The sequence below is a fragment of the Sturnira hondurensis genome, unplaced genomic scaffold (assembly GCF_014824575.4).
Source record: "Sturnira hondurensis isolate 20B ecotype Veracruz unplaced genomic scaffold, ASM1482457v3 Scaffold0022215, whole genome shotgun sequence".
Classification (NCBI taxonomy): Eukaryota; Metazoa; Chordata; class Mammalia; order Chiroptera; family Phyllostomidae; genus Sturnira; species Sturnira hondurensis.
The window spans coordinates 11,056,746-11,081,703 of NW_028094846.1; the positions used below are offsets into that span (position 1 = coordinate 11,056,746).

The 24,958-nt window shown below is 46.1% G+C and overlaps 1 long non-coding RNA gene across 1 annotated transcript in view; it reads right to left on the reverse strand.

The window, feature by feature from the left end:
* Positions 1 to 307: 307 nt before the first annotated feature.
* The window catches only part of LOC118979192 (uncharacterized), a 31,783-nt gene continuing 7,132 nt past the window's right edge, over positions 308 to 24,958 (reverse strand). Inside the window, exon 2 of the long non-coding RNA XR_005064857.1 lies at positions 308 to 463. This is a non-coding gene — a long non-coding RNA (uncharacterized LOC118979192). The remainder of the gene's footprint in view (positions 464 to 24,958) is intronic.

Consider the following 24,958-nt stretch of genomic DNA (forward strand, 5'->3'; position numbering starts at 1 on the left):
GCATCTTCTGTCAGGTTCTTTGAGGTGGTCTCCCAGCTGCTATTGGTTGTCCTTCCTACCTACTCTCCACTTTCCTGCCTTATTCTATCCCCAAAGAACCCAAAAGATTATTTAAAACACTGTGCCTTTGAGGGGCTAGATACATAGGCTCTGACAGTGGCCTCCGGGCTGCGCTGGCCACCACCTCTACAGAAAGGGTGTTTTTGTTCTAGAACACATGCCAGACTGCGGGCAACCCAGGGAACAGAAAGAAAAGCATGATGTGGGAGAATCATGTCGGCACTCCCAGGAAAACAGATAAAACTCTCTTGTCTGAGCCAGCTTTATTTTGGCAGAGTTCATGTTGAATCACTTTTCTTGCTTGAGCATCAAAACATACACCCACATAGTTCTGAGCCCTGCTCCCAGCTGTCAGGTAACTGGTTCAAACTCCATTCTCAAGGAAGTTCTCTGGTCACAGGAGCTGCAAGAGGGGGAATGAGCAGTTACAAACAATCCCCCCATACCCGCCTTATACCCCAAGCCCGCAGATCCCATCTGGAGAGCCTACTCCTCACAGAGAAGGGTGTTTGATGCACCTGCCTTCCCCATAAACTTTCAGACAGAGGTCGGAAGGGCTGGGGCATGGAGAGTGTTGAGTGGGGTCATCAATGTCATCATTTCTACTTCAAAACTAATTCCTAGAGAAAAACACTGTCTTAGTCTTGGAAGGTAAATATCTATTGATTAAATGCCAACCATTGATTTGGAAGACTTTTTAATGGGCAAATACTCAAAAACGAATGCCAACAGCGGGGTTGGGTGCGGGCGGTGGGGAGCAGGCTATCGGACAGTAGATACCATGTATTTAAAGCCAAGACAAAGATAAGCATTGAACAAAGAACAAAAACAAATACATCAAAACACCAGAAGTTTTCACCAGGTTGTGGTATTTTGGGTGATCTTCCTTTTTATTCTGTGTTGTCTGATGTGTTAAAAAAATTTGTTTTAGTATTTTATTTTGAGAGAGGGGAAGGAAGAAAGAGGGAGGGAACCATCCATGTGAGAGAGAAACATTGTTTGGCTGCCTTCTGTAGGTGCCCTGACTGGGGGACAGAACCTGCAACCCAGGCATGTGCCCTGACTAGGAATCGAACCAGTGGCCTTTCAGTTGGCAGGACCATGCCTGACCCACTGAGCCACGCTGGCTGAGGCTGTGTTGTCCAGCTTTGTTACCATGAGCAAATGTAACTCTAGTGATGGCAAATAAATTTTTTGTTTTTCAAATGTAGATTGCCTTGCCCTGCCTCCGCCTCATCAAGAAGCCCCAATGAAAGCTGAGTAACCTGAAGACAAAGGCCTGGTCCTCTTCCCCGCTGTCCAGCACTGTGTCTAGGGAAGGCCATTACTCTTATCTGAGGGCAAGGGGGGGTCAAAATCCACACAGCCTCAGGCACATAGGTCTATAGGAAGCAAGCTCAGAGGCAGGTTTAGAGGCCACCAATGAATCCACAGCTGCACCACCAGCCCACCTCCAGAGCTTTCTCCAATAAGATTCATTAGCAAAATGAGAAAGGGAGAAGATGAGGAGTAGGAGGGGAATGAAGCAAAGGAGCCAAGAAGGGGATTTCTAATAAAGAACTGAAACTACCCTGTCCAGGAGCTGGCAGACTTCCCAGAACTTCTGAGAATGGGAAAAGAAGGGCTGGGAGAAAACCAGGGAGAAGAGGCGAAGTTCAAGTCAGCTCAGGGACACCCCACCTTCTCCCTCCAGCTCCAACCTAGCCTTCTCATTGCCAGATCTTTTAAAATCTCTTTTGTGTTTCTTTTATCTCCCTTAACCAACGTCTAGCTCCTATCCCCGCCCCCAACTTAATTCTATCACTCTTGAACAATCTGAGCTTGTTTCTCCAAGGCCCGTAGCTCCCACAGCAGGGAGTAACAGTCACACCCCAGTTCTTGCTGAGGGAACTCATTTGTGAGGCCAGAGAGGAAGTTGAGGGTGAGGCTGGGTGGGGGTGGAAGAGAAAAGCTTGGAGGAGACTTCGTTTGGGGGAGACACTCAGAAGTGTAGAGGAGACTTCCGGGAATGCCCAGCCCCAAGCCACCCCATCCCCATTATACCATTACTGTGGCATGACCACTGAGGCACCCTCAGTGGTGGGTTCTAAGTGGGTCCTTGTGGAAGTGGCAACTGATCGACATCTGTCCTTCAGATACTAATGCTGGACAGTCATTTTAACATGTGAACCTAAGAAATGTGAATGCGTGTGTTTTGTTGGATTGAATTTCGACCCAATCTCCCCAGAATTAATCAGATAAACCCAGTAAATGAGTTCACTCAGAGTTTTCACTTTTCCCTGACTTGAAGTTTTAATCCTCTTCTGCCTCCAAGAAAAAATATAATCACTAGGGCTTTCCCAATCCCTACAGTTATTTCCTTCACACTCCCCCACTTTGGCCCTCCAAATTCTGCGTTTCTTCTCACCACACTAACAAAAACATGTGTTTTTCAGGTAAGCTGGTGAATGAGGAGACTTTCCACAGCTCCTTGGCTCCTGGGGTATAGAATTGTTTTGCATGGTGTTACCAGACCAAGCCTGGCCCTGAGTGGGTCTGCCTAGGGCCAGCTGCAGAGCGTGGGTTCTTGATTTTGTGTAAGAAAGATTTCACAACACGAGTCCAGGTGCCTATGAGGATACACTTATTAACGTGGGGACAGTAGAACAAGGAAGAACTTAGCATAGAAGAAGCAACAGGAGAGCCGAGGCTGGGCTGCCTTAGAATACTGAGAAGTCAGAGAAGGGCCCTCGGGGATAATCTCAGAGGATTAGCTCAGGACGAGCTGCTCATTGCCTTAATGGTTACAAGACAGTTTCTTCCCCATTGCCTATAGAAGAAAGGGGGGAAGAAGAGGGGAAAGGGAATGAGTGGGCTGCTCCCCAGAGGGAGAACCACTGGGTCCTTTGTCTTAAAAGTCTTTTTATCTCTCCCTTGTAATCAGGAATCTTAGGGGAGGTATCAGGGAAGTGTTTCAGTAGCTCCAGGTGTGCTCTTTCAGAGGCAAGGTCTCCAGTGACTGGTCAGTGCTAGGGCAAGGGGTCATGTTAGTCATTGAAGCTGATCCTGGCTTTGCCCACCTGGTTTTGCTGCTTTTCTGGGCCTGGAGCTGAAACACAACTGAGGCCTTGATGTTATCTCCAGGGAGAAAAGGCCAGGAAACAAAAGGTTATCCTGGAAACAAGGTCCTCTTTTTCCCAGTTTTTCCCCCTGCCAGACACTCTTCCCCGATGGTGACCATCTGTCCCTGGCTATGAACTGCTCAGCCACTGAGTTCAACTATCTGTCTCAGTTTCCCTATTCCACTGGCCAAGGAATTTTCCTAGCCTCTTAAAATCCTTTCTCACTAGCACTGACTGAGGCCAGGTTCCCATGACCTTCTGCCTTGCTTATGTGATTTATTGCTTATGTCAGGTGGTTCTGGTAAAATTGCATATGTCACCTCCTAGGCCTGTGGCAAGATCTCTGGCTGCCGAAACTGCTACCACCCAGCTTACCCCCTTTCTCCCTAATCACAGCCTTTCTTCCTTGCCTCCCTGCAGGCAGCTGAATGGCTCAGGGCACTTCTGTTGATGTTGGTGATGGTGGTGTTGAGTTCTGCTTTGTCTCCCTCCTAATTTGAACAAGGAAATGAAGACCAGGAAGTCATCTGGGGCCTCTCACAGAGGGCGCACTTGAGTGGGAACCTGCAACATAAAATGGACCAGCCAGGTGAAGAAGAGGGACAGAGACTTCCAAGCAGTCAGAACTGTAAGAGCAAAGTTCCTAAGACACCCAACTGCCTGTCTGGGAGTGTTCTCCTCTGAGAACAGTGACCATGGACAGGGTGTGGAATAAGAAGACACTGAGGGGGCTAGCAGAAACCACATGGAGCCTGTAGGCCTTGGAAGAGAGTTCAATGTCATGCTAGAAACAAGGGGGAGCTGGCGAAGGGATTTAAGCATAAATGAGATGTAATGTAATTTGCAATTATAAAAGACTTCTCTACCTTCTGCATAGAGAATGAATCAGAAAACAGGAAGAGAAGATGTACAAAATGTAGTTGGAGGAGGTAATTGAGCTAAGTCAGGGATGGCAGAGGCTTGTCTAGGGTGATGAGAGTTAAGGCAAACAGATGTGACTTCAGAAGATGCTTTGAAGGTGGGACTGATAGACTTGGTAACAGGGGTGCGAAGGAGAAAAAAAATCAAGAATGTCACCTACAATTTTGAATTAAGCACATGGGTTCCTTCCTCCTTCTCTACATCTACTCTCAAATCCAATAACATATATCCCAAGAACGTTTGGTTTCTCTGAGACTTTAGCCAGTAAATCCAGCTCTCTGGACATTGGTTAAGAACTTGTCCCCAGAGTTTTAAGCCATCCTCTCTGTGTGCTTGTGGGTATGCACTCCTGAAATACGAAAGGAATTCACCAGCTCCCAAGCCAGGACTCTATTCCCCAGTAGAGTGTGCCTATGCACTGGGGCCAAAGAAGCTTTGGGAAGGTAGCCCTGGTCACATCACTCACAGCAATGAACAAGTGAGCCAGCTTAAAATGGCATGTACATTTGTCTCACTGATTAAAGAAAGGGTAACAATTTATTCTAGGGGTGTCAACCAACAATGATGCATTCAAAAGTAAAAGTCACAAAAGCAAGCTTATGTGCACCACATTAAAGCGCACACACACAACAGTAACAACAAAAGGTGCTGGTCTACTTTAAGATATAAATAAGATCCTAACAAATGGATTTTCTAACAGCACTTCCTTATTGACTCAAGGCAAATGTTGAGCCTTAGCACACTGCATACAAAGACTAGACTGTATATGAAAATTCACATAAGCATTTCAATCGTGTTACAACTTGAAAACCAAGAGAGGGTTTGGTCGTGTATGTGTGGGGTCAGGAGAGTGAGAGGTGGGACTATGACCTCAGGGTACAGGCAGAACATAAAAAACAAGAGGGAATTAGGTGACAGCAAATGTCTGACCTCCACCCTCTCTCCCTGTGCCAGGGGTGATAGGAGGCCACATAGCAACCACACCAAAATCAAATTAGTAACGTTGCTGTTCGGAAATAAGTATCCCCAACAGATCGAATTTCCCAGAAGAATTCAATATGGAGCTGATTTAACAGGCCTGAACTTAAGTCCTGGAATTGGTTGAATCACAGTAACTGTGAAGGAAGAGTCCCCTATTCAGTTGGATGACATTCGTCTCCCCTAATGCAAGACAGCGCCCTCCCTGCTGTCCCCAGCAAGGGACCAATGGTGCATGGGCTTAAGAGATGCACAGACACGGTACCTAACGTAGTTCCATCTGTGCATGAAACCCTCTCAGCAGTGAGCAGAGATACTGGGGCCTGGCTGCCCAGAAATAGCAACTCTTAGGGAAAAAAGTATGACTTTCCCTCCAATTCAGGCCATTTCCTTTTCTGACACTTTCTCATGCCCTTGCTGGGGGATTGAGACTCCAAAAGCTAACTTATTTCTATTTCTATTTTATTTTATTTTATTCATTTATGTTTAGAGGAAGAAAGAGAGGGAGAAAAACACTGATTGGTTGCCTTTAGTGTGTTGATTGGTTGCACCTGGCACGCCTCCAACTGGGGTCCTGGTGCACAACCCAGGTATGTGCCCTGACTGGGCATTGAACCAGCGACCGCTCGGTCAGCAGGCCAGCACTCACTTCACTGAACCACAGCAGCCAGGGCAGAGCTAACTCGTTTCTAAGGCTAGAATGCCATGACCTGAAGTGTGTTCCTGAAGAGACTCTCACGGAAAGGAAATGCCACCTCCCTACCAGACCCAAGATATGAATGGATGGAAGGGAGAGATGGAGGGGCAGATGGAGGGAGGAAGCAAGGTAATGGAAAAGAGAAAGCACTGGCTGAGTTCAAACAGATCCAGACCCTCTTTGAACAATCAGCAAAACTTCAGATACTGACCTGGTACCTTAATCACACATCATCTTTAATCTTTCATTATTCCCCCTCCAAGTGATATCTGTGCCTTCAACAAAATCTTTTTTTTAATTTCATTTACTTATGTTTGTGTTGTCACTTCAAAGGATTACAACCATGCACTCACTTTTAATTGCCAGTCTGGTTTTCTTTAAATCGGAACTAGCCCTTGAGCTATTCACGTGACACTTTTTCTAGAATTAGTACGAACTGAAAATTCTAATCAGCTGACCCTCCTGTATTCTGATAACATTGTGCGCACATGCTTATGTAATGTGAGTGAGGCCATTGGATCTAATCTGGTGCCTAGAGAGCAGAGGCCCAGAAATCGGGTGTCCTAGAGTCAAATTTCAGCTTCGCCATTGAGTTGTAAGACTTTCAAGTAGTCACCCCTTCTTTGTACTGCCCACCCCCAAGGTAAGTTTAGGACAACTGCCAATTTAGAAACAGAAACAATTCTGGTTGTACAATGTCTCATTGTTCTGTGAGTTTGTTAAGGATTAGAAATTAGGGGGTGGGGGTGGGGTATAAATCACATGCATTTTTAAACAATAGATGTGCACATATGAAAAAGTTTACTCCTCAAGAACAAAAACCTGATCTGAGATAACATTCTGAACAATATCCTCATTATGAGAATTCACAAATGTAAAAAATTCACCAGCTTTCTTGGTGGTTTGTCTGTCTGGGCCTTCAGACCAGTCAGTCTTACACAAGCAGCAGCGGGAAGCAGCAGGGAGATTCCGCAAGGGGAAAATACGTTGTTGATCCTGCGGGACAGCCTTGCCTTTTATTTCTGGAGATCTGGAATCATCTGGCCTGCCCCAGAGGCAGGGAGGAAGGCTTAATCTAATCAGCCTGGCTGTGCAAACAGCCCTGTTTAAACTGGGGGAGGGGAAGTGGTCAGAGGATTTAGAAACTTAACTACACACCTTAAAATTACAGCTGAGAAGTTGAACTGAGTCTGTTTCTAGAGGGGTTTGACGTTTTCAGGAGAGGAGAGTACAAATACTAAGTCCAGAAAGAAATGCAAAATCTCATTAGAGCGGTAGCTTTTCACCTGTTCATTTTTCTGTAGTCTGTCATAGGTGTTCTTTCACGTGTTACTGTTTGTTTAGCATTAGTCCTCCTCTCTAAGTGTTATGAAGGTAGGGATCATGTCTGTTTTATTTCTATCATAGTCTCTGGGCCTAGTAGAGTACCGCACACACAGTAAGTCCTTCAAAAGTATCTGCTGAATGAATGAAGTACCTAGCCTTTTTTTAAAAGGTCCTGGACCCCCCTTTAAAAAATTGGGTGAAGACACTTTTCTCTCCATTAAAAAAACCCAGCAATATCCAAGGGGCATTCCAAGGGGTATCCAAGGTGAGATTTCCAAGTATCCCACCTGTGATACTGGGCATCCCTCAAGAGCACACGTCCCTACTGACTTTGCAGGCTCCGGGGAGCAATTCGGAGACCAAGACTGGGACGAGGCCTTCTGACTCCTGAGCTAAGATGTCTGAAATTGGTCCGTGGAGATGCCTGAGGAATTCTTCTTTGGACACATGCCCAGTAAGAGGAGATCCTCACTGAAAGTAAACGGGAGAAGTAACTCTACACTTGTGACTCAGAAAACGTGAGTTGAAACCCAGTTCTTGCCCCCCTCCTAGCTGTGGTATCGTAGCCAGGTATCAGACTTCTCCAGGCCTGGGTTTTCTCACGTGAATCAAGAGGCCTAGCTCTTCCCGTTCTCACTGTTCCATAATATTCTCAAGACTACAGCTAACTCGGCCAGGCCGGCGAAGCAGCTGGCAGGACTTTAAATGCAACTGGATGTGGCTACGTAGTTCATGTGTGCAGTCTGTCTCACAAAGGTGCTCACTGACTAGAGAAGAGAGGACAATTTATGCTGAAACAAAAGAAACTCAAAGCAAGACATTGGGAAGAACTCTGAACTATTAAAGGATTATAAGATACATATCACGAATATGGGTGGTGGAATCTGCCTCTGAAGGTGTATCAGATATTCAGCTCTCAGATGATTTTTTCACAGTATTGCCTGGAAAGGAGTCACCAAGTCAGACTGCCTTCAAACTCCATTCATTCTAGGCTTACCTTTGCCACAGATAAGATCTTAAGTATAAAATGCCTGACGATTCTTATAATGCTTTAGAACAGAATACTGGTGTTTTTCTTCTGGTCAGCTCTTTAATACAAAGAAGCCCAGAAAAAGCACTTACCTGGCAGTCCTTTCCATTTGTTCTCAATTTTGTACATAAGAAATGGAGATTTTTGTTAGTTTCAGGTGTACAACCCAGTGATTAGACATTCATATAACTTACAAAGTGATCAACCTGATTAATATAATGCCAACTGTAATTTTTAAAAATTAATAATGTAAATAGATATAAATAATAATAATAAAGACAACTGGGACAGAGAAATGAAGTACCTTGCTGCCATATAACTAGGATATACTGTAGAATTTCTTAACTAAATAAAATCTTAAATGAGGTGCTCAGCACTCTGTCAGACAAAGTACCATGTGTCCATAAAATAAATCACTCTTATCCATACAGTGGCTTTCATTAAAACTAAACCCTAGAATAGACGGATAGCATCTTGCTGGCCAGGACATCACCCTCATTTCAGGATGCTTAGAACAAAATCAGAGGCAGGGGCTTCCTCCTTTTCAATTTGCTTGTTGTCTGAGAGCACAAAGGCAGGAGAAAGGATGAGACAACCTCCAAAGTCCCCCTAGTCCTAGCATTTGGGGATCTTTTCGTGCTTAGAAACCCAAGGGTCCCGACGACTGCTTCTGTTTGTGGCTGTAGCTAAGAAACTCGTCAAGTTGTGTTCTGTCCAGTGTTGAGAAAGTTCAGTCGTGGGAATTCACTTTGAGGCCCTAAATATGTATTCTTACCCCTGCTCTAAAAAAATGTACTTCCCTGTGCTTTTTAACTCTTACTCATTGATACTTTGGACCCAGAGAAAACAACATACATGATTAGGTGAGGACACTGCCAGCATTTGAGAGATCCCAACAGTAACAGCAGACCTCTGTGCCTCTACGTTGCCTTCCCTTTTCTTGCTTTTATCGTCCCTGCCCTCTCCATCACTTTATCTCTATACTCTATTTAAAGATGATTTTTTGAATTCTCACCTGAGGATAGGTTTACTGATTTTAGAGAAATCAATAAATAATTGATACTTGTAACATTGCCAATCAGTAAAAAGTCCATATCATAGAACATTCCTCTGTCACAAAGATAGGGGAAATTGTCTAGAACCGACATGGCCTCACTCTGCGTCACTGGCTCCACAGCGTCCAATGACACTAAGCTATGCGCAGGGAAATGCCCCTCGAAAGAAGAATGGCCTGAGTAGTTTTTGTTTCAGCTACAGGCCCAATTTGCATCCTTTGTAGGAGACAACTTTTCCCTCGTGGCTGAGGCCCAGAAGGTGAACTTGGCCATCACCACCTCCTGAAAGATGCTCCTCCACAGAGGCTTCGAGAGTCCCGGCAGGCTTCCCTGAGCCTGAAGTATCCCACCCCCTGCTCAGTTTCCTCTTCCTCCACCACAGGGGCCTCAGACACTCTGGTTTTGGCGAACTAGTTCTGACTGAGTGCCCAGAAGGCACCAAGCATGTTTTCAATGCCTTTAGTTTTGGGACAAGCAGCCCTCCTTTGCAAGCTAGTCATCTTGTCCCACCTCGGCCCACAACGACACCCAACTCATTTAGTCCTGAGTGCAAACCAGAGCACGCGCTGCCTTAGAGGTTGCAGAAAGCATCGTGCACGCCTTGCTTCAGAGAGAGCTCCAGCGGGACTTGTGAAATCACCTAACAAACACTGCTCCCACATCCAGCCTGGAATAGTCAGGAGGAGGCAGGGCTGTGATTAAGAGTCCTGGTGCAAGAGTGTAGCCTCGGGCCACCATTGTCCTTGGGTGGGTGTGTCAGGAAAACCCCTCCGGTTTCCCCTTGTTTTGACATTCTGTGACAAGTAGTGTGTCATAGAAAAGAGAGCTCTCCTTTTACTCCCAGATGGATTCTGACGGCTTTCTACTGTTACCTCTCTCAAATGAGCAATATTTTGTTATCCTTTCCTTTCTCTCAATGAAAAAGGAAAGGAGGAAGGAAGGAAAGAAGGCAGGCAGGGAGGGAAAGCTTTTGGAAACAAAATAAAAAATCAAAGCCAGGCTTTTGGGAGCTGGTTGGTCGCTGGGGGAGTGCAGTGATTGTAAAACGGCATTCCACACCAGGGCTCTGACTTTTTGACCTCACCTGGTTATCAGAGCCAACTTGTTTATTCCAAGTGAAATGTGGGGCCCAGACAGCGTGCCAGGAGGCTTCAGAGGCCTCCAGCAGGTTAGGGTTTGAGAGACCAGTTCCCCTGCTGCCCTGAAGAGATAGGGGCCTCTCCGCTTCTGCTTTCTCATAGAAAAAAAGCACCATTTCTGGAGTTTCACTAGAACGGCTAATGAAAACATCGTCCATTAACCCAAAATGGGTGTTTTGTTAAATGATTACAAGAAGACACTGAGCCCTGGCTGGTGTGGATTAGTGGACTGGGTGTCGGCCTGCAAACCTAAAGGTTGCTAAGGTTCAATTCCCAGGCCAGACATATGCCTGGGTTGTGGGCCAGGTCCCAAGTTGGTGGTGTGCAAGAGGCAACTGATGGATGTTTCTTTCACACAGCGATGTCTCTCTCCTCCTCTTTCTCCCCTACTTCCTTCTCTCTAAAATTAAATAAATAAAATCTAAAAAAAATAAGACACTGAGAAGTGACTGAAGGCAGAACAGTCCTCCCAACACAGGTATATTTTAGGGTTTCTCCTCTTCCACCAGCAGTCAGAAGTGCAAAGCAGGTTTTGCGGAAGGACTTCCTCCTTGTTTCCATCACCACAGCGACACAAAGTGTCCCCAGACTGCAGTGACTGCAGCAATGTTAATCATTACTGGAAAATGAAGACCTAATCACTTAGCCAGGGGAGCTAGGCAACCAGGGTGCAACATTCAAATCCATTTAGTTCAAAAGGATTTTCAGAGGAAAATTCCACTGGCCCTTCCCTAGGCCAGCACTTTTCCTGCCTGCCTATCACCTACTCCCAGAGCTTCCTCCTCCTCTTCCTCCCACCCTAACTGCCCCATTAAAGAGCAGCACCCATACCCCACCCTGGTAGCACCTAAGGGCATACCTCCAGGCAGCTTCTCACCTGAAAGGGAAGAGAACTGGAAGGGTCTGGATACTTCCTCTCCTGCCTTTCTGGGGATTGAGGCCCGAGGCTGCCTAGTATGAATCAGATTATTCCATATGCCCACAAAAAGTTTCCATCCGAGAAATTTTTTTTTCCCTTTGAAGAGAGAAGGTATCCAAAGGCAGTGCTTTTCTAAAAATGCGCCACAGAATACGTGTTCTAAGCAGAGATGCCATGTGCTTCTACTACCAAAGACTGAGCTTAGTCTTACACCGATTTCTTCACTACAAGACTTCTCACATGTGTACTGCGAGTCTCCAAAAACGGGACACGGCTTCTTCCAGCATCCTCTCATTTCATTTGGCTATGAGACTCCTCTGTCATGGTGTGACCCTACGGAACAAACAGTCTTCAGAATATACTTGGGGAAAACTAGCCCTGGATGAAGATGTAATTTCTCCTTCATCCACTTTCCAACCTCTGGTTTAGTCTTTGGGCCGGAATTGATTTAGAATACAGGCCACCACCGCAGTTCACGAATGGGATGGATGTTCAATTTGGGGGCCTGAGAACCATTATTCAGCTCTGCTGATTCTGGCAGCTGAAGAAGGAAAGATCTGTTTGTCCACCATGGTTTCCTCATTGAAAGAGCCGCCTTTTATCTCAGGAGCCCAGCGTCTCTGAATAGAAAGAGATCTGACCATGGTCCTAGAGCCCTTACCTTTTCCACAGTACCTTTGAGGTCAATCACCTTGACTGCTGTTCTTGCTCAACTTGATCCCCCACCAGCCTCCTCCCTGTGACCGGCCCACAATGTACTCTGATGGAGTACAGATCTCTAGCAGTGTCCCTCAAACTACGGTCCCTGGACCAGCAGCACTAGCGGCATTTGCGAAGTTGTTACAAATGCTTCTGCCTAGACATTCAGAAGCAGGAAGTCTGAGAGTGAAGGTGGAGCAGTCTTGATTTTAAAAGCCTTCCAGCTGATTCCTTTACATGGTAAAGCTTGGGACCTCCTGTCTTGAGGAATCCTCTTTTACATCTTCGTTCATCCACTCTACAAATATGCTGAAGGATGAGGCTAGAGTAGTATCAGAACAGACAAGGTCCTTAACCAGAAGGAACTTACATTAATGAGGGAGCCAGAAATAGTCAATAAGCAAAAGAATTAAAGCTGGTTGTAAGTTCGATGAAGGAAATAAGTAGGGTGGTGGGCAAAAGAAATGAGGGGGGATGAATTAGGTCAGCAAGGGGTTCTCAGAAATGGTGTCATCTGAGCTGAGACCTGAAGAATGAAAAGGAGTCATCCTTTTAAGGAGCCAGAAGAAGACGATTTAGACAACAGGGACTATGAAAGACTTTGAGGAGAGGAATAGCCTGGGGTGTCAGAGGACTGGAAAGAACAGGGGGGCGGCAATCTACCGGGCTGTGGGCACGGGGGGCAGCAGTCAGACTGCAGTGAGACTCAACTCTGACGGCAGCGGGAGCTCACAAAGCAACACCTGTAGGCTGGTTTCTGTTTGGGGTGCATTGCAAGAACCAAGGATGCATTCAGCTACCTGTTTTGTTCCTGGTTCTGAATCTTAAAATAGACCAAATACCCAAAACATGATGTTCAATTGCAGATTGTTTTCTGCTAGGAACAAACTATCTCCTTTAACTCACGTACAGTGTACTGATGGTAAACACACCTGTATTAATACTCAGTAAAGACAGACATGCAGTTTGATCACAAGCTGCATGTGATCATAAATCAGGAGAGGCAAGGCCTAATATGTGTTTCAAAGCTACATGAAGAAATTCAAATGACGCCCCCCCCACACACACACACACACATTTCAGCAGTTGGCCAGCCTTTGAATGTATGTCTTACGAACTTTTCTTTTAGGTAGAGAGCCCCGGGCTCCTCCTTTACTCTCCTGTTGCCAGTTACGAGCCCTCCTCCCTGCCATGTAAGTCAGGTGTACACCTTCCTGCTGTCTTGGTGTGAGCATACAGAACTGATCCTAGGTGTAGGAGAGACCAAGACCCCGAAGGAGGCCTAGAAGGCTTAGGTGCTGTGTGGCCAGAACCAGGCCACTTACTCTCCCAGAACTTTTGCAAAGATGCCCTGCAATGTATGGATTTGTTCATTCATTTGACCAACCTTTATTAAATTCCTTTTACATTCCGTGGGCGATGATAGTTGCTGGGAAAGAAAACTAATAAGATATGTCCTACTGCAAAGGAGCCACATTTCAGTGAGGAGACATGCAGAGACCTGTGTTGGAGGTGATTCACACAGACAAACACTGTACAAATGTCAGTCGCTGCATTTTCGGAAATGTTAAGGTTGTTGAACAGAGCTATTAATTTAAAAATCATATTAACTTACAATTGAGTAAATTATATTACAAACAAAAGTAATATTCATTGCTTCCTATTATTTAACATTTCATTTTACTACTTACGACATTTTACTATTTTCTGTATTCTTGGGACTACTCATATGTACGGTACAAAAACTGTGTAACGCTGGGCTACATGCACTTCTTCCAACTCCTTGTTTAATGATTTCACATCAAACCCCTGAATTTTCCATGGCAGAAGAATGTACACCGTGGAAATCGGCAAACACTACAAATCAGTGTTTAGTTTATTGTTTTGTTAACTGTCAGACTTAAGTGACAGAAAAAATGTTAATAATGCAGGTAAAAACTCAAAGTGTGTCGTGTCTAAAGCTACTACATTGTAAATGGCACAGAAAATTGAGAAAATATTCTACCACTACTTGAAAACTTTACTCATTTTTGCAAAATTATTGATGAACAAATGAAGTTCCAATATGTCTTTGTTTCACTTTTTCTTATTTACTAATACAAGACTGGCCATCAGTTCAAGCTTTTGCTGAGAGTAAAAATATTTCATGAGAATCAATTTGGCTGCATAGAGTTCATATAAAGAGATTATATGTTTTATGATTATTTAGAAATTTTGTGCTATATATTCTTTATAACAGTAAAATTTATAATAAGCTTAAGTGCATGTAGATAGATAGATAGATAGATAGACAGATAAATAGACAGACAGACAGGCAGACCTCTATTCTTTGTTTTTCCCAGGGAGAGGCAGTTAGTACACAACTAACTGGCTGGGACACATTGCCAATGTCTGCAACACTGTGTGACAAGTGCTGTGACACTATCGTGTGTTTGTGAAGAAAAGATATGATAAGAATTGGGGGAGCAAGAACCACATGGAGTCCCTGAGGAAGGCATTAGAGAGGAAGCGATTTAGTTTTATCCTGATAAAAGAATGAGAATCTGTGAAGTTAGGGGAAGAGAATTTCAAGAAAAGAATCTACAAAGATTATAAAACCAAGTTTTGCTCAGTTTTAACACCCTGCTCTTTTTCTTCTGTCATGAACCTTTAAATAAAAAGGGGGAGCCCTGGCCAGCATGGCTCAGTTGGTCGGAGCATCATCCCATAAGCAATGTTTGATTGTGGGTTTGATTTCCAGTCAGGGGACATAGGCTGCGTGTTTGATTACTGGTCTGTACATGTACGATCCCCAGTCCAGATATATATGGGAGGCAACCAATCAGTGTTCCTCTTTCACACCCATGTATGTGTCTTTCTGTTCCTTCCTCTTTCCTTTTCTCTCTTTCTAAAAGCAATGAAAAAAAAGTGTTCTCAAGTGAGGAAGTAACTAAATAAATAAATAAATGGAATCATAATGTATGTATTCTTCAATGAGTTGGTTTGTTAAATCTGTATCATTGAATTTCATCTATGCTGATGTACAACTATAGTTTATTCACTTCCACTGCCATAGAGTTTGCCAGTGTATCTACTTAATAGTTTATTTTTCCACCATTGATGAACATTTGGGTTGCTTGTTTTACGGTTTTTCCATAGAAACAATGCTACTGTGAGCATTCTCTCTCGTATGTTTCTTGTTGCGTGTAGACAGGAATTAACTCCTACACATGGAATTGCTGAGTCATCACACACGCAGGCACACTGGTGACTCTGCTTGAGGGTGCCCACTCTCTTTCTCTAGCAAGCAGTCCCCTAGAGTTTTTATAGTACTACATGCATCCTTGCCACCACTTGTTATTGTCAGACTTTTAAAACTTTTGCCCATCTGGTGGGTGTAAAATGCTTTTCCATTATCAACTTAATTTGTTCTTTCTTTGTTTTTAATAAGGTTTGTTACTTAGTAACGTTTCCTAATCACATAGCTGTCCAGGCCCTGATATTTAAGGTAAAGGAAGGGACATAAACTATCCCACCCTTTCTTACCACAATAGAAATTGCATGACTCACTTTATGAGATGGGTCAATATGTTTGCCACGTCACTGGGTATGTGACATGTCACAAATACCTTGAAGTCCTAACCTGACTTTGGTTTTTAATCATATAATACTGATCCTGTGGGAGCCAGTTTGAACCAGATATTTGGGGAAACAGGGCATTTCTATAGATAGGGTAGGTCTACCTCAATGGGTTCTCAGACCTTCTCTCTCACCCAAGGGAGACAGAGAGGTAGGCGATGTCATCACTTCATTCAGCATTTCCAGTATGTATCAGGCCCAGGGACTAAGTAAGAATACGCCCCTTACTTTTCAGGAATTTGCATTCTAGTGCCACAGCTGGTCGTGAACAGTTTACCCAACTCCCCGCCCCCTCCGTCCAAGTCGCTCGGCCCTTGGATCATTCGGCCAGCATCACTGAGTATGCCCTCTGGGCCTGGGCACTGTGCGAAGTGTCAGGGCTTCCTCAGAGGGGTGCTGCCTCCAGAACCCCCGTCTGGCAGCCTGGCTAAAGGCTCACTAAGGAACCAGCCCTTACAGGGAGGAATGAACTGAAGGACCCATTAGTGGGGACTACTTTTGACAGCCATGCTCCCCAAACTGACGTTTACTTGCAATCAGAACAACTCTTCAATGCCTATTAAAAACGCAGATTCCTACCCCACCCCCAATTCCATGAGCTACTGACTCGGCAGGTCCGAGAACCTCCGCTCTTACGAGGTCTGAGAGAATGTTGATGCCCAATGAAGTTTAAAAACCATGAGCCCCCTAAAGGCACATAGAGAAGTTAGAGACTAACAGATACAAAGCCGCAGATCAGGCCCACACTTGGCAAGCGGAAACCCTGCTGCTGTGGCTCTCTGTCCTGTGCTCTGGACTCTAAAGAAACGCGCTCACGGGGAATGTGAAGCAGTGCGCCTTACCATGTCCACCGTGCTGAGATGTGCACAGTTGGTCAGCCGATGGACTTTGCTACTAGGGTTCCCCAGGGAAGTGGCCTGCACGACCACCCTGCATGCCTCTGGACATTTGTCCAGAGAGAAATGGCACCTGCTGAAACGTTCCAGCCCCTAGATGGCCCCTCTGGGTCATAACGGCATTAATTTACAAAACAACATTCTGGAGCCCCAAAGGGATCCAGCTGAAGAGCAAAATAACAAAACAAAATGGACCGCAGCCAACATGGACCCAAACAGGGACAGGCTGGGAAAAGTGGCCTCCACGGGCCTAAGACAAGCAGGAGAGGCTGTTACTTCCCAAGTTCCGGAGGGGAGGAGCCCTGCCTCTTAGCAGGTGGTCCACAAATGTGAGATGAATGTTGAAAGAAGGGTGACAAAGATCCGAAGCATTTGGAGACAAGAGGTTAAGGGAGGAGATGGGACTGTATAAATTGGATCACCATGTCCTAAAAAACAGAACTCTTAGTCCACTCGTCTTTCCACCACGCCCTCCCACCAGGAGCCTCTGTATTGGCCGCCTGTTGGACTTAAATGATCCCAACCCTGAATGCCAGGCACTAGCCTGTTTTGCCCACCCTAGGCTCTGATCAAGGAATGTGGGTCAAAGCGGTAGAGATTGAAGGTGCTTTAACTCATCTGAAACGTATCTGTGTGGCACTGTATAGTTTGAAAAGCACTGTTACTTTTTTAGCCCATAATTCCGCCTGGAAATCTCTGCCCTGGTTGACAGGGCTGGCTCTTTCTTGGCTGGTAGGTGGAGGCTTTTAAATAAATATCACCTCCTTGAAGTTATTCCCTATTTCATCACTTTGTTTCTCTTCCTCAAAACACTCGTCACAGTCAGTGATTGTCTTGTTTCCCTGTTTCCGTTCTGTCCCTCCCCTCTGGAATGCACTTGCCATCAGGGCGGAGACCACAGCTGCCTTGTTTAGCGCCACAGCCCAACACTGGGAAGAGCAACACATTTGTTACTGAATGACAAATCTAAGGCAGGTGTCCCTGGGGCACAGAGAGAAAAAGTGACCTGCCTCACCCCGAACACCTGGTTAGTGGCAAAGCCTGTGTTACAGCCACTGGCTCCTAGTCCCATAGTTTAGCAGGATGCCAGCACCTGTCCCTGTCCTGCCTCTGCACAGGAGGAAAGTGAGAGAGAGCCAGACACAGACCAAAACCAGCCAGAGTCTGTCCTCTCTAAAACCAGTGTCTCCGGTTTATCTCCTACTCCATGCTCTGCAGCTGAGGCGGAGGAGGGGCCGAGTTTGGGGCCGGTTGAGCCACACCTCAGGGCACATCCTCCTGGGCCAGTGTCATTTTCTTCCGGAATCTCACTAGAGCCCAGAGATGAAGACTCAGGTCTGGGGGGGGGGCGGTGGGGGACTGTCCGAGTCTGCTTGGGCTGCTATAACAAATACCACAGATTTTGTGGCTTAAGCAACAGAAATTTATTTCCTCACAGTTCTGGAGGCCAGGTGTCTGGGGTCGCAGTGCCAGCCCCGTGGGGGTCTAGTGAGGATGCCCCTCCTCCCTTACAGATGGCCACCTTCTTGCTGTATCCTAACAGGGCAGAGAGACTGAGGGCTCCGCTCTCTTTCTCTTCTTACAAGGGCACTAATCCCATCATGGAGACTCTACCTGTATGACTTCCTCTGAGCCTCCGAATCTGTGAAGTCAGGGGAAGAGAATTTCACAGCCCTATCTCCTAGCACCATCACGTTAGGGGGTTATGACTTTACCATATTCATTTAGGGGGTACATTCAGTTCATAACAGGGACCCAGGAGGTGGCAGCCTCAGGGCAAAGGAGAAGCAAGTGCGGAACCTCTGGGATCCTCAGCCAAAGGCGGGAAGAGGAGGGCACAGGGAGTGAGCACAGCAATGACGAATTCCACCGTGCGGTGGCTCACAACAGCCCTCGGATGGTTCCCATGGGCTTCCCGGCCTCGCTGGACACCACGGGGGATGAAGACTACTCAGCTGGACCCCATTAGCAGGCCTTGTTTTCCAGTGCAGTCTGCCGCTGACCTGGCACGAGCCAGCATGCTGCCCCAGGCTGGGAAAGAGCAGGGAACCACCTCACGCTGAGTCATTCAGCTCAGGGACCAAGAAACTTACATAACAAGACGGATTCTGTGTGTTTGTACAGTGGGTTCAAGTTCCAGGGGCAAGAAAGAGAAAGACGAGGCTGTGCCCGGAAGACCAGCTGATTTATGCCTTGTATCTGGCCCTCCCTCACTATCCCCTATGTAGTCCCAGAGACACGGGTCTCTCTGCGCCCAGAGGTTGTTGGTCCCAGGAGACTAGGAGAGGGCACATGACTTGGAAGGATTCCTAGGGGCTACAGGTCCAGATTGAGGAGAACAACAACAACACGGAACTTCAGCTTTGAGTCAGTGTGGCACCATCGCCCTGCAGCCTGTTCTCCAGGGTCTGGGGAATGCTAAGCCTGTCCCCAGAGAACACAGGTGGCAAACGAGGAACTTAATAAGCATGTGAACTCCTGAACTGTCTGAGATATGTCTTCGGGGTATTGTTACAGCCACGGGAGGTTGTCCAACATAGGACGACGTTTGTTGGGTAGAGAAACAGCCCGTGGGCTAGAAAAATGTGAGTGGGCAGCTGTTTGAACTTCACTGCAAAGCTCCTTTCAGTCTCAACCCTTCACAGATGAAAACTGGGAGACAGGCAATGGTAGGAGGCACTGCTGAGAACTGATAGAAGGGGAATATTCTCCTTTGTGGGAGTATTTTTCCACCCTAGCCCATCAGTCGCTGCTGAAATAACAGCTTCCCAGCACCTCTGAGACACACACACACACACACACACACACACTGAGACGTGTCAGAGGCAAGTTGTCTGCAAAGGAAACGAACCATCCTTTCCCACCAAAAACTAAGTATTTGTTGCATAGTGGGACTTTTTTTCTACGTGCACACAGTTCCTTGGCATCTGGCTACAGATGAAGTGGCATCGCTTACACTATTTCACCTCCATGTGGAGTGAGAGAAAGTTACCCTTCAGAGTGAGAAAGACCTGAGCTGAATTCTAGATCCACCTTGGATTGTCTACCAGCCTCTCCGAGCCTCGGTTTCCTCTTCTTTAAGACACAGTGGTCACAGTATTTAGCCTCACAGGGTCTCCCTGAAGCCTTCTAAAGAAACTTGAGAGCTTTGATATTCTAAATGCCTGGACAAATATTTGTTACTGTTTTTTATTAGTATTTTTAATGATTAAAAATTATACAAAGAAAGTAGCGGAAAGTGAGAAGGACATATTTTACCATATAGGGATAAATAATAAAAGGGATAGTGAAGGACAGTGTTATCATTTGGGGGAACAACTTTTGGTCTCACTCCAACACACAAAGAATCTGATAATAAAAAAACTATAGCCAAAATCTCCAGAAATAAATATATATATTCAAAATTTTACATAACTTCAGGTTTACGGATACTCTGAGGGCCAATATAAATCTCAGAACAGCCCTGGCTGGTGTAGCGCAGTGGATTGAGCACGGGCCTGCAAACTAAAGGATCGAGGTTCGATTCCCAGTCAGGGCACATGCCTGGGTTGCAGGCTAGTTCCCATCAGGGGACACATGAGAGGCAACCATACATTGATATTTCTCTCCCTCTTTCCTTCCCTTCCCCTCTAAAGGTAAATAAATAAAATCTTTTTAAAAAATCTCAGAACAAAAGTCCTGTAAGATGTAAAGGATCGGTGCTCACAAGCCCCATCCCTGTCTCCTGGGAATCTACAGGGGTCAAGGAGGCACCATCACTGAAAACCTTCAACCACATACTGTCTCCTCTAGAGGACTAATACCCCAGCACCCTTTTCCCCTGCATAATTTTTTGTCTCAGAGGCCAAAGATGACTTCTGGGAAGTGAACATTGATTGTCCTCAGAGTGTATAAGGCTAGAGGCGGAATGTGAGTGAGCTCGCCCAATGGCTGGACACACCTCCTTGCCCACTGCCTGGAGGGCCTGTCAGTGTGGCTGCTGAGAAGCCCAGCTTCATGCACGACCTGCTAAGAGAACTGAGGTTGGGTGCTGAAGAGGGAGTGGAGGAAAACACAGGCAATTTTTCTGCCACCAAATTCTTCTGCTATCCCTCTCTGTAGGGTTCTGCAAAGATTATGAGGGGCAGTGTATTCTCATGCACCCATGACTCTGAACCCTGGGTCCAGACTGGCCCAGAGAGACAGGGACCAGATCCCCCAGATCCCAGAACATAAGACCACGAGCCTCTATCCTGAGGAGCCCTGCAGCAGTGAGACTCAGGGCCCCTTCCTCCCTCGCTGGGTGCTACTCTCTCCATGCTCAGTGGCTCCACAAGGAACTGACATACTGAGGCTGAGAGAAACAGAGGGGTCTGGGTAAGGGCTGTAAGGGAGCAAATACTCCTGGTGCTTGCAGGGCATTCATCATGAGCTTATTCTTCAGTCTAGACTCACGAGAGGACTTTGGCAGAGAATCAAGCTCCCTGCTTTGGCAAAGTGGTTCCACTGCTTCTAAGTGACAAGTGTTTCCATCATAATTTATTTCTCCAAGTCACAGCTTAAAAAGCACTTGTGAAAATGCATGCATTGCTCATCTCTAAACAGTTTCTTAAACCATTACTAATACTATCTAATTCAATTTAATCTATCAAATAAACTAGTAGGAAACAGGGGCTAAAGAAAACGGAACAGGGTAAGTACAAACTGGGAACAAACTGGGCCATGGAATGATGTCCTAGATAGGTGTTCTAGGAACCCATCTGTATCCACTGATACAATACCAACTGGTATTGTTGTTGAGAGGCTGCATTAGGCTTCAGTGAATTTTTTTGAAGACTCATGCATTGCCCATTTTATGATGGGTGATTTACGAGCACACCTCCCCACACTGTGCTGAGTGTTCAACAGTTTTTGAGCAAACAATGACATGACCCCCATGCTTCACCCTCCCTATTCACCCAATCTTGCCCTGAGCCACTTTTTTTTGTTTCCCCAAATAAAAAAAATTCCTCAAAAGAAAACATTTTTCTGATATGAAAGAGGTGAAACAAAAAACAGCAGAAGCATGAAGAGGTATCAAAATTGTGTTCAAAAACTGTTTTGAGCAGTGGGGAAAAATGTCTCATAGGTGTATTGCATCAAGTAGAGAGTACTTTGAAGATGACTGAAGTTTAAACATGTAAGAATAAAAACACAATTCTTTATAAATAAATTCCTTTTTAGGGGGTCTTTCCTCATAGTTTTGAGCTAAATGCCACCCAAGGGTTTTTAGTTTCGTTCCAGCTTCTTTGTCCATTGTTATGTGGAGGGTTAGAAATATCCAGAAAGCAGGCTGTCACCGTTCCAGAGTGATCCTAAAACATACAGGATCACGCCACTTCTCACAAGTCCTGAAATGACTTTCTACTCACTCAGAGTAGAAGCTGAGGTCTTTGCAATCACGTACAGGGCCCTGTAGGATCACCGCTTCTCTGACCCGCTGCTACCATACTCATCTCTGCTCCCTCTGCTCTGGCTACACTGACTTCCTTGCTGTTCCTGGAACATGCTACTCATCTTCCCATCTTTGTACCTTTGCCCTAGCAGCTTCCTCGGCCTTGATCACTCTTCCATCAGATATGAGCTAAGTTAAACCTGTTAATTAACCTCTTCCTTCAAGTCCTTGAAATCTCCCTCTCAACGGTGACATCTAGTCTGACCACGGTGTCTAATATTGCAACCTCCCCCAGCACTCTTGATCCCCTTTACTCTGCTCTACCGTTCTTTTTTCCACAGCATTTAACATCTTCTAACATTGAACAATTGCTTTTTTATATGCTCATGACTTATTATCTGTCTTCCTCTCGCTAGAATATCAACCCCATGAAAGCAGGAATGTTAAGTCTGTTTTGTTCTCTTACGAACGGTCTGCAAGCCTGTTGTGCAAATGAGTACTGCACACAGCTAGGCGGAATTTGTCCTCGAGCCTCTTGGATTCTCAGAAGATAAGCAGTGTCAGAAACCTTCTTTCCAGGACTTCTGAGTTCAGCCCAAGCCAGAAATAGCAGCCCAGCCATGTGCCTTCTGGCATTTCAGCGCATTTGCTGGTTGTCCCACTGGAAGAGCTGAGGAGCCTGGAGCACTGAGAACAGAGAGATAGCACTAGGCCTTAAGAAAGGGCTCCAGGGTAGAGAAAAAGAGCAGTGCATGACAACCTCCACGACCCCGGGCACCAGCCAAGGCCCAGCTGTGTGCTGGGCTGTTCCAAGAGCCTGTAACCAGAGTCGGTGAGTCCTTGTTCCTTCGGATGGAATCTGTGACTATCATTTACACGGTGTTCCCAGCTTAGTCTCAGGGAACAGACATCACGTTGCCTATCTTCGAGCTGCTCCAGCATAACTGGAAATCAGGACTGACCAGGCAAGCCCTGGGCTCAGCATCTTACCTTCTAAGCAAACTAGTAGGTCTCAGGCAGCAGGAGCCCCGTGCTCCTTCCTCAGGACAAGAAGTCTAAGGTGGAGTGCATGTTAACAAGGAAACAGTCCTCCCTAAACTCGCACTAGTCTAGCAAGTGCTCACTGGGTTTGGGTGCCTGAAGGAGCACTATTGAATGAGGAGACCTGCGAGCCTGCTGCCAGGGCCAAGGAAACAGGGAAACGGTCAAAGGTCAAAACGGAGGCACAACGAAGGCCTCCTCCAACCCTCAGCTTAGGAGCTCAGCTCTTTCCTTCAGATCTTTACTGTTCTGGTGGAAACTGTAAACAAAGAAACCGAGATTAGCTCCCGTTTATCTCCAGTTGTCACGAGGCAGTCTATGTCAGCGCCTCCCTGCAACCCTGCCCTGGCCTGTCCCCAGGGCAGCACAACAGCACGTTTTGTAACTCTCTTCTTTCCTTTGTTTCCCTCCTCATTCCCAGCTGGGGGATAAGTATTTCCTAACTCACAAAAATAAATGGGCTTCACGTCTGTCAACTATGAGTGGGCCAAGAATCTTCAAATGACAGGAACCTAAAACTCAAATCACATCTCAAGGTTCCTGGCATCCTCTTAAACTTGGACCAGATACCCAGGGGTCCCCACCACTCCAACCAGCCACCAGGGCCCCCAACCCAGCTGAGAAAGGGACTGCTGTGCGCCATGCGTGGTACATGTGATATTTATTCCACATAAGCCTCTCGAGGTAAACACCGTTGTGCCCATAATACACATGAAGAAACTGATTTCAGTGAGGTCCAGTGGCTCATCCAAGGTCATATAGCTTAGAAAAGGCCCCGTCAATTGTTCTGCCTCATGAGAGACCACACCCATACAGCTTGTCCGGGTGTGGTCTCTGGGTTTAAGGATGTCAGAGACACCTCTGGTCTCTGAAATGTGATGGAAACAGGACTTACAAAACAGAGAAACCACGCATCTCGGTTTTTGCAGAAGAGCTCTGACAGCCCACTGCAATTATCAGCAAGTACCCTCTTCTCAAAATTGCCTTAGTTTGGACAAGTTACATAGACTCCCCATCCACGATAGGCCAGAAGCAAAGGAGTAGTAATAATGATGATGATGATAATAATAATAAAACTACAAAAAGAATTGCTGAGGTCACTGAGCGGAAACCGTGAAAGCGACATTGGGCTTCAATGTTCACAGGGTCGGTCCCACTCTAACCTCTGCCGGCTGGGTCACAGAAGCTCTGTCCCAAATGGGTCCCTGCACAATGCCACAGCTGTGACCTCAGGGCGGGGGAAATGAGGCTGGAACACGCCGCAAGGCTCTTACTTCCCAAGATGACCTTTCCAATGGATCCCCGTGTTACTGTGAACAAACTAATTCTCCAGGCAGGAGGCCCATGCTCCTCCAACCTTGACAGACAATGGGTTCTCTCCTGTGGGAAAGAAATCTGAGAGACCACCCCGGTTTTAAATATTCTGCTGGGGATAAAACAAGAACGTCTTTCACCAAAGATTTTACTCCACATTGGATCTTCTCCAGAAACTCTTGTTTATCTCATAGTGAAAGGACACAGTGGGGAAAGCAGATAGTTATTTAAAATATTATTTATTTTTTAGAGAGAGGGACAGGGAGGGGAAAAAAACACCAATGTGTGAGAGAAACATCTATCAGTTGCCTCTCATATACTCTCAACTGGGGACTCGGTCGGCAACCCAGGCATGTGCCATGACTGGGAATCAAACCAGCACCCTTTTGGTTTGCAGGCCTGCACTCCATCCACTGAGCCGCACCAGCCAGGATGAGGAAAAGCAGCTATCTAGAAATCAGAGATCCCAGTTTGCCCACTTGCTAGGTGGGTGACCTTAGATACGTTTCTCAATCTCTCTGAGCTTCAGCTTTCTAACTTATCTGAAAAATGGGCCTAAGAATGCCTACTTTGCAATATACCAGATGAGATTATGTGTAGACTGTCTGGCATAGGAGAGGCAATTATTAAGAGTGATGATGATGGGCCCTGGCTGGTGTAGCTCAGTGGATTGAGCACAAGCCTGTGAACCAGATGATCACCGTTCGAGTCCCAGTCAGGGCACATGCAGGGTTGCAGGCCAGTTCCCTGC